The sequence below is a fragment of the Bombina bombina genome, chromosome 3 (assembly GCF_027579735.1).
Source record: "Bombina bombina isolate aBomBom1 chromosome 3, aBomBom1.pri, whole genome shotgun sequence".
Lineage (NCBI taxonomy): Eukaryota > Metazoa > Chordata > Amphibia > Anura > Bombinatoridae > Bombina > Bombina bombina.
Window position 1 is genome coordinate 568,218,768 of NC_069501.1, and position 16,441 is coordinate 568,235,208.

At 36.5% G+C, this 16,441-nt stretch overlaps 1 protein-coding gene across 1 annotated transcript in view; it reads left to right on the forward strand.

The window, feature by feature from the left end:
• The first annotated feature begins 5,835 nt into the window (after positions 1–5,835).
• CSF3R (colony stimulating factor 3 receptor) overlaps positions 5,836–16,441 on the forward strand; it is a 100,866-nt gene continuing 90,260 nt past the window's right edge. Inside the window, exon 1 of the mRNA XM_053707125.1 lies at positions 5,836–5,963. The gene's annotated coding sequence lies outside the window, so the exon portion shown is untranslated. The remainder of the gene's footprint in view (positions 5,964–16,441) is intronic.

Genomic DNA, 16,441 nt, shown 5'->3' on the forward strand with positions numbered 1-16,441 from the left:
CAGTAGAAGAAATTACACTCCCAGTGGGTTATAGAAGAGATAAGGTAATAAAATGTTAATTTTCCATTGTTCTCTCCTAGTATTGGTGATTGGTTTATGGACAGATATAAGATAAAGAAGTTTATCACACAATGTGATAAACTAATGAGATCTGATTATACCTACAAGCTCAACCCATTTTATTTGGTTGTGGCTTCAAAACACAAAATCAGCTAACTCATATACACAAATAAACCTTTAAAAAGGCAAATATCATACATTTTATACTCTGCAGCTGGTAAGAAAAGTAATTGGAAACACATTAAGGGAAAAAAATTTTTATAGTATACTGTCCCTTTAAGATAATATCGAAGAAATTACGCTTTCCATAACTGTATTCTATGGTGAATGTAAAATTAAGATCATTGTTCTCATATAATGAAAGAAAAAGGCCTCAACAAAAGTCTCATCACCTTTCCATATCAGGACCAGATTGTAATGTTTGTGGGATACTCCACTATCAGACCGAACTCAGCCAGTAGTCTTCTTATCCCGGCGTCGAGCCCGAATGATAGGGAATATCCCAGAGCAGAGAAAGTTTTCAAGATGAGAAAAGTAGCACTCACCACAGGCTGGATAGTCTTCAGCGGCAACGGTAAAGCAGTCCAAGGGTACACCACTAGAATGGTCAGGCAGGCAGGGTTTGGCAACAGAGAGGCAATCCAGAACAATAGGGGGTTAATCAAGCAGAGTAGTCAGACAAGCAGAGTTCAGTAGCAGTATATCAATCCAGCAAATTAGGGGTTAATCAGGCAGAGTAGTCAGACAAGCAGAGTTCAGTAGCAGTATATCAATCCAGCAAATTTGGGCTTAATCAGGCAGCGTAGTCAGACAAGAAGAGTTCAGTAGCAGTATATCAATCCAGGGGTTAATCAGGCAGAGTAGTCAGACAAGCAGAGTTCAGTAGCAGTATATCAATCCAGCAATTCAGGGGTTCAACAGGCAGATTGCAGTAACAATCTATCACACCCAGGAGCACACAAAGTAACACCTATACTTGGGCAGTGATAGATCGTTACTGTGGAACTTACATAGGCGCAGTGGAAGAGAAAACAAGGATGTCATCCAGATAGACGATGACAGTGTGGTTGAGGAGGTCACAGAAGACATCGTTGACAAATGCCTGGAATACTGCAGGGGCGTTACACAGCCCAAAGGGCATTACAAGGTATTTGTAATGCCCAGATCTTGTGTTGAAGGCGGTCTTCTATTCGTGGTCTGGGAAGATATGATTCAGATTGTATGCCCCACGTAAGTCCAGCTTGGTGAAGAAGCGAGCGTCCTGGAGTGAGTCATACAGTTCGGTGATCAAAGGAATGGGATAGCGATTCTTGATAGTTATGTTGTTCAAGGCCCTGTAGTCGATGCAGGGTCTGAGCCCACCATCCTTCTTACTGACGAAAAAGAAACCTGCCCCAGCAGGAGAGGAAGAAGGGCGAATTAAACCTTTAGCTAGGTTCTCTTGGATGTACTCCTCCATGGATTTGGTTTCAGCTTTGGAGTGTGGATAGGTCCTCCCTTTAGGAAGTGGGGCTCCGGGAAATAGGTCGATCTTGCAGTCATAAGGACGGTGGGAAGGCAGCACGTTGACTGAGGGAAGGTTTGGAGGAGTCTGTATACTGGCTATGGGGATGCGGAGCAGAGAAGGGACTTTAGCACCAGAAAAAGTCACCAAAGTTAAAAAGAAAATGTTTTAATAACATTTAGTTAAAATATATATTTAACTATTTTACATTATAATACATTTTATATTACACACCAAATACAAATGCACAGTATACCCACAATCCCCCAGCTCATATAGGTTTATTATTCATCCAGTTTCAGTCCACAAATATAACTTGTTTAGTCATTACACATTGGCCCATATTTATCAAGCTCCGTACGGACAATTTATGAAGCAATAACCCTTTATGAAGCAATAATCTTGTCCGCCTGCTCTGAGCAGGCGGACAGGAATCACCGGAAATCAACCCGATCGAGTATGATCGGGTTGATTGACACCTCCCTGCTGTGGGCCGATTGGCCGCGAGTCATCAGGGGCGGCGTTGCACCAGCAGCTCTTGTGAGCTGCTGGTGCAATGTTAAATGCGGAGAGCGTATTGCTCTCCGCATTGTGCGAGGTCTTGCGGACCTGATCCGCACTGTCGGATCAGGTCCGCAAGACCTTTGATAAATAGGGGCCATTGTCTAATGGGATCATTTACATTAAAACCTCATTGCATTGTGACCACTCTGTATTGAATATTCAGAGAACCCTCACATCCCACAGTGAAGTGTACTAAAACACCTCTTTGTGAGATTGCCTTCAAACAATGATTCAAACCCTTTAGAAGATTTCACCTGCACTTTCGATTGTAGATACCTTTGCAACATAGCACTATTATGAAGATGCTTTGAATATCAGCCCCATAGTCAGCATCTACCTGTGCCATTTGTGAGCGCTACATGACCAGTGATTGTGGGTTACAAATGCATAGATGTTGAAATGAAGTGCAACACCTTTCTCCTGTGCAGGCTGACAGGGGTTACTGCCAAGCCCCTCCACAATATCTTACACACAGCAAAGTCCAGCAGCCCCGAATGTTTCAATCATAAAAGATCTTTATTATTCAACTTAAAACATTTGCTGCAAAACACTATATACAATATGAAATCTGCAAATATATATATATATAAATTCTTATATAACATGTTTTTGCTGATTTTATATTGTTTATTGTGTTTTGCTGCAATTATTTTTAGTATATGGTTTTAACTTTGGGTTAATTCATGTGTACAAGTGTATACATGTATTGTGACCACTAGGTGGTGATAAGAAATGTGAATCTCCACTTATTGGGAGGAGTTAAGAGAAATGTTTAAATGGAGATTCAATGTGCAAAAGCATACACGATTAAAGGGACACTGAACCCAAATTTTTTCTTTCATGATTCAGCTAGAGCATGCAATTTTAAGTAACTTTCTAATTTACTCCTATTATTAATTTTTCTTCGTTCTCTTGCTATCTTTATTTTAAAAGCAGGAATGTAAATCTTAGCAGCCAGCCCATTTTAGGTTCAGCAGCACCATGGATAGCGCTTGCTTATTGGAGGCTTACATTTAGCCACCAATAAGCAAGCATAACCCAGGTTCTCAACCAAAAATGGGCCGGCTCCTATCACATTCCTGCTTTTTAAATAAAGATAGCAAGAGAACGAAGAAAAATTGATAATAGGAGTAAATTAGAAAGTTGCTTAAAATTGCATGCTCTATCTGAATCATGAAAAAAAAATGTGGGCTTAGTGTCCCTTTAAGGGCTTGTGGCCTGAAACTCTTGATTGGCTGAACAGGTGCGTTCCCTTTGTAGCAGATAAGTACATATAGAAAATAAAATTACTCACAAATTACATTATTGTACTTTTATATTAGAATGTGCATAACACATATCACCTATGTTTATAATTGACCTCAGTTTTGGTTCTCTAAAGTGTAAAATTACAAAAGCATACGCTGTCGGCATTTATCATTGCACCAGCAGTTCTTGTGAACTGCTGGTGCAATGCCGCCCTCTGCAGATTCGCGGCCAATCAGCCGCTAGCAGGGGTGTCAATGCCTCAGAGCAGCCAGACAAGTTATGGAGCAGCGGTCTTTAGAACGTTAGAAACAAGGGGCATCAAGCTCAATACGTAGCTTGATAAATATGCCCCTTAGCCTCTATATACATTGGACTTTCAATTCCTCTGTGTAATGCCATTATTAAATGTAAAGCTGCTAAATTATTTATCTATGGTGTATTAAGTTTAGAAGACAGAGAACAAGTATGCATGTATGTTAATGTGTAAAGGCTAAAATCACATTCAAGACCTTTAATATGTTTTAATAGTTATGTACTAGTCTAGAGCAGAAATGACTAAAACGTGCAAAGAGAATTACAACACATTTAGGGCCAGATAACAAGTGGAGCTCTAAATATCACTTTTGTGATATTTGATCTCCACTAAGTAATACCAGTGCATGCTAATGTGCGCTGGTATTACAAGTTGACAGCAGTGTGAATGTGAGCTTGCGTTTGCATTGCTGGGAAGCATTGCACCCACAAGAGTGTGCTTCCATAGGCTCCAGTGGAAGCTTTGTTCTCATGCCGGGAAACACGGTATGAGAACTTGCACAGCGAAGGGGGTAAGCTGTGCAACAATGTCAGCATGATTATATACATATTTATGTGTTAATATGTGTATATACACATAGTAACACATACATATATATGTATTTAAACATATACATATTTATTTACTGAGAACACACAGTTCCCACAGACCCCAATGTAAAGGCACATTTCATTTTTTTTCTAATACCTCACACCCACCAACTTTAGCCCCCAAAAACTTTTGTTGCCCGTTTGTGGGTGCACGATAAATTAGCGCTCCACTTGTAATCTAGCCCATAGGAGCCTATTTAACAAATGTCTGTCCGACATGATCCGACCAGCGGATCATATCCAACAGAAATTGCTGAATGCGGAGAGCGTATTGCACCAGCAACTCTTGTGAACTGCTGGTGCAACGCCGCCCCTGCAGATTCATGGCCAATCGGCCGCTAGCAGGGGGTGTCAATCAACCCGATTGTATTCGATCGGGTTGATTTCACGCGATCTCTGTCCGCCTCCTCAGAGCAGGCAGAGAGGTTATGGAGCAGCTGTCTTTAGACCGCTGCTTCATAACTGGTGTTTCCGGCAAGTCTGAAGGCTTGCCAGAAACACGGCCCTTTAAGCTCCATACAAAGCTTGATAAATGGGACCCATTGTGTATTTATTTGGGTGGTTTATGTTTGGAATATAAAAATCAAAATATGAATCCTTTAAACTAAGTATATTCAAAGGCAAAACTTCTCTCTGTGACATTTTAACCTGTTATCCAATCCGCTGCATTGCCTTTCGGCAACATGCATGAACACCTCTGCAATGATTATTTTGTTTAGTTTTATTTTTTTCAAACCCTATGGCAATGCATTGGATTGGATAAGGGATTAAAACGTGACATAGAAAGAAAAAAAAAAGAGTTTTGGAGAGGGCAGATTGAGGGTGAATAATAATGGTAATAGATGCCACAATTTATATTATTTATTATGATAACATGTAATAAAAGAAAGTAGTATTAAAAAACAGAGAATCAGGATTCATTTTTAAGTATATAACATTTTACCATCAATTTAAGTTCTCACTCAAAAGCTAAAATGGTTCTTTAATGAAAGTTTAAAATGTATGCATACTCCTCCCAAAAACTTTACTTGTATGCAGAATTTGTGGTGGGACAGAAATAAAACTAGCTTTTAATATTCTTTATGAGAGAGCTGAAACTAGTAATTTCCCTACTTAACACAAGTCAAAAATAAACTTTCATGACAGACTCTTGACAAGCATTGTTACCAATACTACTGCCATAATGAAAGAGGCAAAGGATACCAAGAGAGACAAATTTGATCATGGAAGTAAATTGATTTTTTGTTTTATCTAATTTTCACTTCAATCATATTTAAGCATATAAGCATTTTGCTTTTGATATATATATATATATATAAAGAGAGAAAAAGAGATAAAGGGATAGAAAGAGAGAGAGAGGGAGGCAGATATACTTGTCTGATCAGGTAAATTTATCAGAAGTTTTGGAACTTTGGAAAATATCTTATTTTATCATAGCTTGGGGCTTTCACTTGTTAAGTTGTTTTTGGGTGTCTACTTTATGTGTGTAATTTCACCCCTCCTCCTGTTTACTCATGAAGGTTCAATGTTCAAGGAAGTGTTTTGCAATATCCAGTGGGTTTCAGAGACAGTAACGGCATCATTCATTATGCTGGGAACTACTGCTGGCAGAAGAGGCTTCTCAGAACTAAAAAGGACAACAGGTAGTCCGCAGAATCACACTCATGTAGAAGGGCATTATAAGGTAAGTGTACAACGTAGCAGTTCCACTAAAGGGCAAAACTAGCTGTGAGTTGCTGTGGAAAGTTGTAGAGATGTAACACTGTTCATTTCATTGGATTATTTTCTCCATCACATGGATAAAAGTGACTACGTAATTCAAATTAGTATCTAACATAAATTACCTACACTTATCAATTTCTGTTGGTTGGTTTTTACTCCAAAGATATATGTATATAAAGAAATAAAGGTTGTATAAACAAAACAATGCTATGTTGCATGTTATATTGTTTTATACTGCTGCTAATATTTAAACATATTTTATAAAACTTAAACAAGATTAAAATGAGATGCCTCTTGCTTGTAAATTGTTTTTGTTTTGTTTTGTTTTTTTGGTCAGTACATCTTAAAACATTGTGTGCATGCTAATCTTTACACCTACAGATAGATAGATAGATAGATAGATAGATAGATAGATAGATAGATAGATAGATAATAGAGAGATAGATAGAGAGATAGATGATAGAAAGGTAGATAGATAGATATATAATAGATAGAGACATTGATAGAAAGATAGATGATAGATAGAGTAGATAGATAGATAAAAAGATAATTTTTATAAGCTTTTTTTCTGTGGTAGTTTAACTATGACTACAAATCCTAAAAAACAAAAATTGTGGGTTTTGAAAATATTAAAATGGTAGGTGTTTTCTTTAGATATAGCTAAAACCAAAACCACTAAACAAATTGGCTTCAGAATTACCAGGGAAACTGAGCAAAGGGGTCACATGAGACTTTACTTTAAAGCAACTTGACCTATAATAATGTTCCTGAGATATTAGTATTTAAAACTGAAATAAATTGTTGTTTTTAAAATATCCCCTCCCCCTTAGACATAAAATAGCAATTTTCTTATGCACATAAAGTAAAAATGTTCCAGCCAATTGAACAATTGTTTACAATTTATTTCTGTATGCATATGTTGTAAATGGTTTCTGGGAAGGTCGTTTATTTTAATAGACTAATGTAAATAAAATTAATAAAGTCTAATCTCTCATCTATAACTTTTAAACTTCAATTAGTTTTAAATATTTTTATTTTTCTCTATTTTTTTTTTTATTTTTTATTTTTTTTTACTGTTTTAACAAATTATTTTCTTATTGATTGATCATTGAGTGCTGTTGTTAATATTTCCCTGTAGATCAACATGCTCTAGAAAATGAATTAAATATGCTTGGCATACATGCAGATATTGCATTTATATAGAAAAACTGTGTTTTGTGTTTATGGAATGACACAAATCATCAAAGTGAATCATTTTCTATCTCATCCAAACAAAACTTGACTTAAAGGGACATAAAAACCCAATTTTTTCTTCTATGATTTAGAAAGAGCATGTCATTTTAAACAACTTTCCAATTTACTTCTATTATCTGATTTTCTTCATTCTCTTGATATCCTTTGTTGTAAAGCATACCTAGATATGCTCAGTAGCTGCTGATTGGTGGCTGCACATAGATGATTAGCTTACCCATGAACATTGCTATTTATTCAACAAAGGATAGCTGAAGAATGAAGCAAATTAGATAGTAGAAGTAAATTAGAATTTTGTTTAAAATTGTATTCTCTATCTGAATCATGAAAAAAATGTTGGCTTTCATGTCCCTTTAAAGAAGTCTCCAGTTAAATCATGAATCTGATGGACCATACATTTATATACTGTATGTTTATTTACAAGTATATTTATTGAGGTAAAAAAGGTTACAATAAAAGGCAACATTACAAACATCTCACACTGCAAGTGTCATCAAATACAAACTATACTTAGAATAGTGGAAGTCATAAATAACAATATGAACAATGATTTAAACCTCAAGCTTTTTCAGTTTGTTAATACAAAATTATAACATTCTAGAAATTTAACGGCCACTTTTGGACAAACCAGTATGGCCAAATTAAAACATACATATCCCAAGAATTAAAGGGACAGACTACTCCAAAATGTTTAATTTAAAAATATATAGATAATGCCTTTACTATCCATTCATCAGCGTTGCACAACCAACATTGTTATATTAATATACTTTATAACCTTTAAACCCAAATTTCTGCCTGTCCTGTCTCTAAGACACTAAAGACCACCTCTTATCTCAGTGCATTTTTATAGCTTTTCACAGTAAGACACTGCTAGTTTGGATTTGCCATATAGAGAACATTGTACTCATTCCCGTGAAGTTATTCATGAGTCAGCACTAAATGACTAAAATGCAAGTCTGTAAAGCGGACTAAAATAACGGGGCAGTCTGCAGAGGCTTAGATACAAGGTCATCACAGAGGTAAAAAATGTATTAATATAACCGTGTTGGTTATGCAAAACAGGGAGAATTGTAAGATTTATACAAACTATTAAAACTATATAATAGTAAATAATCATAAATTCTATAACCTTTTGACAGCTTAGGGGTAAAACGTGGAAGTTTAATATCCCAATTAAGGGCCAGATTACAAGTAGAGCTGTATTTAACGCTCCTGCTTGAGCGCCATCTCCGCTACAACCTAGAAGTAAGCTTTTTGAGAGATTCAGGTAGTGCTTGTATTACAAGTTGAAAGTAAACTGTTTTCGTTCGCGCTCTAACTGATGCGCGTAAAAAGCCCATTATTGGTTGTGCAAGGCTGCCCCCTGCAGATTTGCGGCCGATAGCAGGGGGTGTCAATCAGCCTGATCGTATAGGATCAGGTGGATTGCAGACCGCAGCCTCAGAGGCAGTGGACCAGTTAAGGAGCAGTGGTCTTAAGTCTGCTGCGTCATAACTGCTGTTTCCGGTGAGCCTGAAGGCTCGTGCGGAAACAGGGGCATCAAGCTACATTTGGATCTTTATAATTCGGTGTATACATATTTAGACATGTATATGTATGCATCTCTTTGCCTGACTTTTTTGTCCTAACACCAGAGACCTCATATCTTTTATGTGCATACTTTGTATTTTGTATTAGCTGTGTTATTACTGTACGTTGTAATGTATTTTTGATGTGTTTTGCGACACTTTTTTGTTTTGTGAAACCGTTAACCAGAGCTCTGAGGATCTGGTAATCATTCTAGCCTAAATCACGATTGCGCTCAAGTGATTGCATTTACTTTCAATTTGTAATACGAGCGGTAAACCCAACTTGCGCAAACACCTGCGATAAATCCCTTTTCAATTGCACGTAACTATTAACGTGCCACTCGTAATCTTGCCCTAAATATATTTTTTTAAGTATGTTATTACTGTTAATTGCAGCTCAGTAATCCCAGCTCATTTAAATATACAATAGTTATGGCTTCACGCCCTATTTCTCTATAGTATGTGATATACGTCACAGCATACCCCAAGAGAAAAAATAGTTTTATTAGTATTTTACATTTCTTGTGGAAACTTGTATGCTTAAACTTTTGTTATGTTCAATTTCCTGTGACATGTTTGTTCCCTGGAGTGTTTGATATACAGTCAGTTCTTCATCTGCTGTAACTGGTTAAAGATCTACCCAGTGGAATGACATTCATCTGGTAAATTAAAAAAAAAAAGTCCAAATTTTTCCAGCCTGTTAGACTGTACTGCAAAGTATAAATATGCTTAGCTGTATATAATAGACATATATACTGAAACATAAAAAATTGATTGCAAATCAATATCATCACTATTTTTAAAAGTTAACTTTTAGTTCAAGCAGACATTCCCTCAGGGAAGCTCTTTCTTTATCTGATTGTAATTTATTCTTGACTACATATACAAGTAGACATGCAGTTGCGTGTCCGTGTGTGGGTGTGCTTGTGTGCGTGTGTTTTGTTTGTGTATATATTTATTGGTTTTTAAAAGGTAAATTATATATCATTTTTTTTTTAAATTTTATATTTCTTTTATTGAGGTTTTTAAACAAATTGACATTACAAGTAGTATGTGACATGCCTCAAGATAAACATAAAAAAGATACATTTTCACAAAATTACAGCAACATAATTGTTCAATTACTTATAAACCAAGTGATGATAAGGCTGGTACAATTGTAACCTCCTTTTTTAAAGCTATATGAACCTCCCAAATCATAGATAGACCACTCTTGGACCTATGTTTAGCAAAGTGTTTCAGTTTATGTACACTAGTGTTATATACAGTATAGCCACTATTGGGCATGGTGAAGTAACAAAGCTAGACATTTAAATGGTCACTCGTGGACCTTAGAACAAATATTTAAATTAAATAGCATCTGATATTACAAATAAGAAATGTAGTTTTTTTGTACAATAATAAAATGACAAAGTGTTGACTATCATATGATATGAGAATCACATGTGCTAAATATATGGCTATAACAATGAAACATTTTAAAACAAGATACAAATGCATATAACATGACATTTTTACCAGGTTACTTGTAGTAGCTTAATTCTGTGCCATTCAAGTGTAGGCATATAACTTGTAGTACACAATTCTGCAAAGAGAAGTTAGATGGTCTTATAATAATTTCAAGAAAGGCTTTCAAGTATTTCTGTCTAGGGACTCAAGGATCTAACAGTAAAAAAATAGTATAAACAGAATGTCTTGCTATAAAGTGTGTTCTCCTGTATGAGTGTGTTATGAGACTAGGAGATTAATTCTGTTATGAAATAGACCCCTGCTATATTAAACAAACCCGTCTCAATCTATAACCTACTGGAGAAGCAAATACCTAGCTGGGCATGTCATAGAATATGATGTTTTAAATTAATGGAGATACCATGTAAAATTATTTCTCCCCTTTCTTTTCTTTATTTGTGAAATATATGTTCCCCCACCCCGGCCGCAGAAGTTGATTATAGAGGTAGAACTGACTAGCTAAGTAACATGACTCTGTTCTGCCAAATGGCTAGATATATATAGGAGAAAGTGAGGAAGGATATTGTGTAAAATTTAGCCAGAGACAATAATGTATGCCGCAATGGCTACTATCTGTTAGTAAATAAGGGAAGAAGGTGTTAAATGTCAAGTCCTGTGATAGGCTGCGAGGTATCGTTTATGGACTTGGGCCTAAAACAACAGTCCCCTACTACAATCTGCTAAGTGATAAAACAGTTGACTATGATAAAACTGGGGAATAAGACCTGTATCACTAAAATGATTTTCCAATAGAATAAAATAGAATAAAACACATTATAAAGCTTGTTGAGTACAGTTACTACTGGGCTAAACTAGTTATGGGAGACTACAGCAGATAGCTGTATATTTAGTACCCATGTGCCTAGGTGTTCAAGCCTGAAGGCCATCATCAGGGCATAGTAGTCCAGAGGTGGAGGATGTTGCTGGGCAAGTAGCCGCACGTTAAAGGTCCATGACCAAGTCAGCCGACTCCTATTTTAAAATCATGCACGTATTCCACTCGACTCTACCATGCTGGCCAATGTAGTTTATTCTTGAGAGATAAGGATCCATGGTATCCATGCCAATTACTGATCCAAGACAAGACACTTTTAAGCTGAGCAAGGTTCTCACTTTAATAAAATTCAAAGCTTTGCACTCTTCCATTCTTCTTGATTTGTATCTAGGATGTGTTACAGGATGAGCGATATTAGGTTTTGGTGACGGTGTTGCGATCATAGTCTCGCTAAGGAAAGCAGCGTGATTTCTCTTACAGGACAACTCATTCATCTCTGCTCTGCTTAATTTCATCTGAATAGGCACCTCACGGGGAGATGGAACTTGTTCCTCTGCATATTCACTGAATGTAGAGTATAAGCTCTCTTTCAGCTTCCCAAAATTGCGATCTAGCAGAAGGTGCATGGTCTGTTCCCATGAACCTAGAGCCTCCATTGCTATCTGCTCTTGTTGGTGAGACTAAGTATTGAGCGCTAAAGGATTCAAATGAACCTGGTAAATAGCATATCAGTTAGAGCAGCAGGATGGTACACTGCATAACCCCACACTCGGGGGGGGGTTGATTTCAGATATGTAGGCTGCCACCTCATAAATCAATGATCCGGTCTAAGGTGCTGACATTGCCTATGTTGGTAATATTTATAGCTCTGTGGTCAGGAGATCCTGTATGGGTTGTATACAGAGTTTTCAGGATAAGATCAATCGTCAAACTCCAGATAATAGGCGGATTATTCTTCATATATCAGCAGCCATAAGAATTGCAGCCGTTCATGGCCGCCGCCCGGACCTTAAATTATATATCTTGATTTTTATTTTTTTTAAAAACTGTTTCAGTAATTCCATTCAAAATAGATATATTGTGCATTATGGTTAGATGTTCAGCGTCCATTCATCAGAAGGATGTTCAAAATAGGTATAAGCCAATATATTTATTTCTGCTGGTAATTTAGAGTTTGCTATTAGGAAACATTAAACAATAAGAGCCAGATTACGAGTGGATTTTTAACGTTTGCACTTGAGTGATAAGGGGCTTATAGTGGGTGTTAGCGCTCGTTAGGTTTACCGCTGGTATTAGGAGTTGAAAGTAAACGAAATTTATGCTAGAATGATTACTATGTCCTCAGAGCTCTGGTTAACTGTTTCGCAAAACATAAAATGTCACAAAACACACCATAAATACAGGCAGGCAAAGGGCTTTAATATTAAGATAAATACATATACATGTCTAACGATGTGTGTGTATTATGTATATATAATATATATGTGTGTGTGTACATATGTATTTATGTATTTAAATGTGTGTATATGTATTTAATATAAATACATATGTACACACATAGAGACATTTATATATAAGTGCAATGGAGCCCTTTGTAGTTAAGTAAATGATAACATGAAAATACATATTTATGCAATATTCATATTTAATAAAGTGTTATGCTGTTTATTTAATGTAAATATTTCACATTCCAATTTTCTGCACATAAGGGAATATGTTCTAAATATTTGTAAATAGCTATTTTATCCTTTATAATCTGTATTTAGCTATATCTATATATAATCATCTACATATATATATATATATATATATATATATATATATATATATATATACACACACTCACCAGCCACTTTATTAGGTACACCTTGCAATTCAGAAACTTAAAAGAAAGGGTTAATGGTGAAGCACTGCAGTATAAATTTGTAGGTAAAGTAATTAATGTACATTTTATTATATTTTGTCTCTCTCCCAACTTGTTTTATGTCCCTTTAACTATAAATGGCCGCTACTAAGCAATCTTCTTTTAAAACACAATTTTAATAACGCCTGTACTGTTAGTGACAATCACAACAATGCAAGAGTAATTTGCAATTAAATATTAAATATAATTAAACACAATTTGCAGATGTTGTTGGCCTAATGTTAATTTTTCCTGCAGATCCCCTTAGCTGTACATGTTATCACTTATTCATCATCACATCTACATATGTATATGTCCCTAAACATATGTAAATGTGTACCCTGTTTGCTGTATACAACCACTCCAATAGGAATGTCTCTCGTGGCCATTTCAGAGTGTTAAACATAGGTTCAAACAGGCTTTGTAGAAATAGTCTTAAAATAATGTTAAAGATGTCTAAAAAAAACATTCTGAGGACTTATCAAGTAATCACCGAGATTATTTTTGCTCCTTAGGAGAAATAGGTATTTTTTGAGGATCCGAAAACTAGATTTAGAGTTTTGTCGGTAACGACCCGCATAGCTAACGCTGGCTTTTTTTTCCCCGCACCTTTTAAATACCGCTGGTATTGAGAGTTCACAGAATGGCTGCGTTAGGCTCCAAAAAAGGAGCGTAGAGCATAATTTACCGCCACTGCAACTCTCAATACCAGCGGTGCTTACGGACGTGGCCAGCTTCAAAAACGTGCTCGTGCACGATTCCCCCATAGGAAACAATGGGGCAGTTTGAGCTGAAAAAAACCTAACACCTGCAAAAAAGCAGCGTTCAGCTCCTAACGCAGCCCCATTGTTTCCTATGGGGAAATATTTTCTAAGTCTGCACCTAACACTCTAACATGTACCCCGAGTCTAAACACCCCTAACCTTACAATTTTTAACCCCTAATCTGCCGCCCCCGCTATAGCTGACCCCTGCATATTTTTTTAACCCCTAATCTGCCGCTCCGTACACCACCGCAACCTACATTATCCCTATGTACCCCTAATCTGCTGCCCCTAACACCGCCGACCCCTATATTATATTTATTAACCCCTAATCTGCCGCCCCCAACGTCGCCTCCACCTACCTACAATTATTAACCCCTAATCTGCCGACCGGACTTCGCCGCTACTCTAATAAATGTATTAACCCCTAAAGCTAAGTCTAACCCTAAACCTAACACCCCCCTAAATTAAATATAATTTAAATCTAACGAAATAAATTAACTCTTATTAAATAAGAGTTATAATTATATAAATTATAATATAATAATAATTATAATATAAATTATTCCTATTTAAAGCTAAATACTTACCTGTAAAATAAATCCTAATATAGCTGCAATATAAATTATAATTATATTGTACCTATTTTAGGATTAATATTTATTTTACAGGCAACTTTGTATTTATTTTAACCAGGTACAATAGCTATTAAATAGTTAAGAACTATTTAATAGTTACCTAGTTAAAATAATTACGGAACAACCAATAGAATGCAAGCTCAATCTGATTGGCTGATTATATCAGCCAATCGGATTGAACTTGAATCTGATTGGCTGATTCCATCAGCCAATCAGAATTTTCCTACCTTAATTCCGATTGGCTGATAGAATCCTATCAGCCAATCGGAATTCGAGGGACGCCATCTTGGATGTCGTCCCTTAAAGGAACCTTCATTCTGTGTTAGGACGTCGGAAGAAGAGGATGGATCAGCGCCAGAGGTCTTGAAGATGGAGCCGCTCGTCGTCGGATGGAAGAAGATAGAAGATTCCGCTTGGATGAAGATGTCTACCGGTCCGGATCTCCTCTTCTGCCCGGATAGGATGAAGACTTCTGCCCAATGATGGACTTCTTCAGCCGCCGCTTGGATCAAGACTTCAGCCGGAGGATGGATGTCTTCAGCCCCCGCTTGGGCTTGGATCAAGACTTCGGAGCCTGGACCGATCGGTGATACCCATGGTGAAGATAAGGTAGGAAGATCTTCAGGGGCTTAGTGTTAGGTTTATTTAAGGGGGATTTGGGTTAGATTAGGGGTATGTGGGTGGTGGGTTTTAATGTTGGGGGGGGGGTATTGTATGTTTTTTTTTCCAGGCAAAAGAGCTGAATTCTTTGGGGCATGCCCCGCAAAAGGCCCTTTTAAGGGCTGGTAAGGTAAAAGAGCTTTTCTATTTTTATTTTAGAATAGGGTAGGGCATTTTTTATTTTGGGGGGCTTTGTTATTTTATTAGGGGGCTTAGAGTAGGTGTAATTAGCTTAAAATTGTTGTAATATTTTTCTAATGTTTGTAAATAATTTTTTACTTTTTGTAACTTAGTTCTTTTTTTATTTTTTGTACTTTAGTTAGTTTATTTAATTGTATTTAATTGTAGGTATTGTATTTAATTAATTTATTTATAGTGTAGTGTTAGGTTTAATTGTAGATAATTGTAGGTATTTTATTTAATTAATTTATTGATAGTGTATTGTTAGGTTTAATTGTAACTTAGGTTAGGATTTATTTTACAGGTAATTTTGTAATTATTTTAACTAGGTAACTATTAAATAGTTCTTAACTATTTAATAGCTATTGTACCTGGTTAAAATAAATACAAAGTTGCCTGTAAAATAAATATTAATCCTAAAATAGCTACAATATAATTATAATTTATATTGTAGCTATATTAGGATTTATTTTACAGGTAAGTATTTAGCTTTAAATAGGAATAATTTATTTAATAAGAGTTAATTTATTTTGTTAGATTTAAATTATATTTAACTTAGGGGGGTGTTAGTGTTAGGGTTAGACTTAGCTTTAGGGGTTAATACATTTATTAGAGTAGCGGTGAGGTCCGGTCGGCAGATTAGGGGTTAATAATTGTAGGTAGGTGGAGGCGACGTTGGGGGCGGCAGATTATGGGTTAATAAATATAATATAGGGGTCGGCGGTGTTAGGGGCAGCAGATTAGGGGTACATAGGGATAACGTAGGTGGCGGCGGTGTGCGGTCGGCAGATTAGGGGTTAAAAATTTTTAATAGAGTGGCGGCGATGTGGGGGGACCTCGGTTTAGGGGTACATAGATAGTTTATGGGTGTTAGTGTACTTTAGAGCACAGTAGTTAAGAGCTTTATGAACCGGCGTTAGCCCAGAAAGGTCTTAACTCCTGGCTTTTTGCTGCGGCTGGACTCTTGTCGTTAGATTTCTAATGCTCACTTCAGCCACGACTCTAAATACCGGCGTTAGAAAGATCCCATTGAAAAGATAGGATACGCAAATGGCGTAGGGGGATCTGCGGTATGGAAAAGTCACGGCTGCAAAGTGAGCGTTAGACCCTTTCCTGACTCTAAATACCAGCGGTAGCCCAAAACCAGCGTTAGGAGCCCCTAACGCTGGTTTTGACAGCTAACGCCAAAC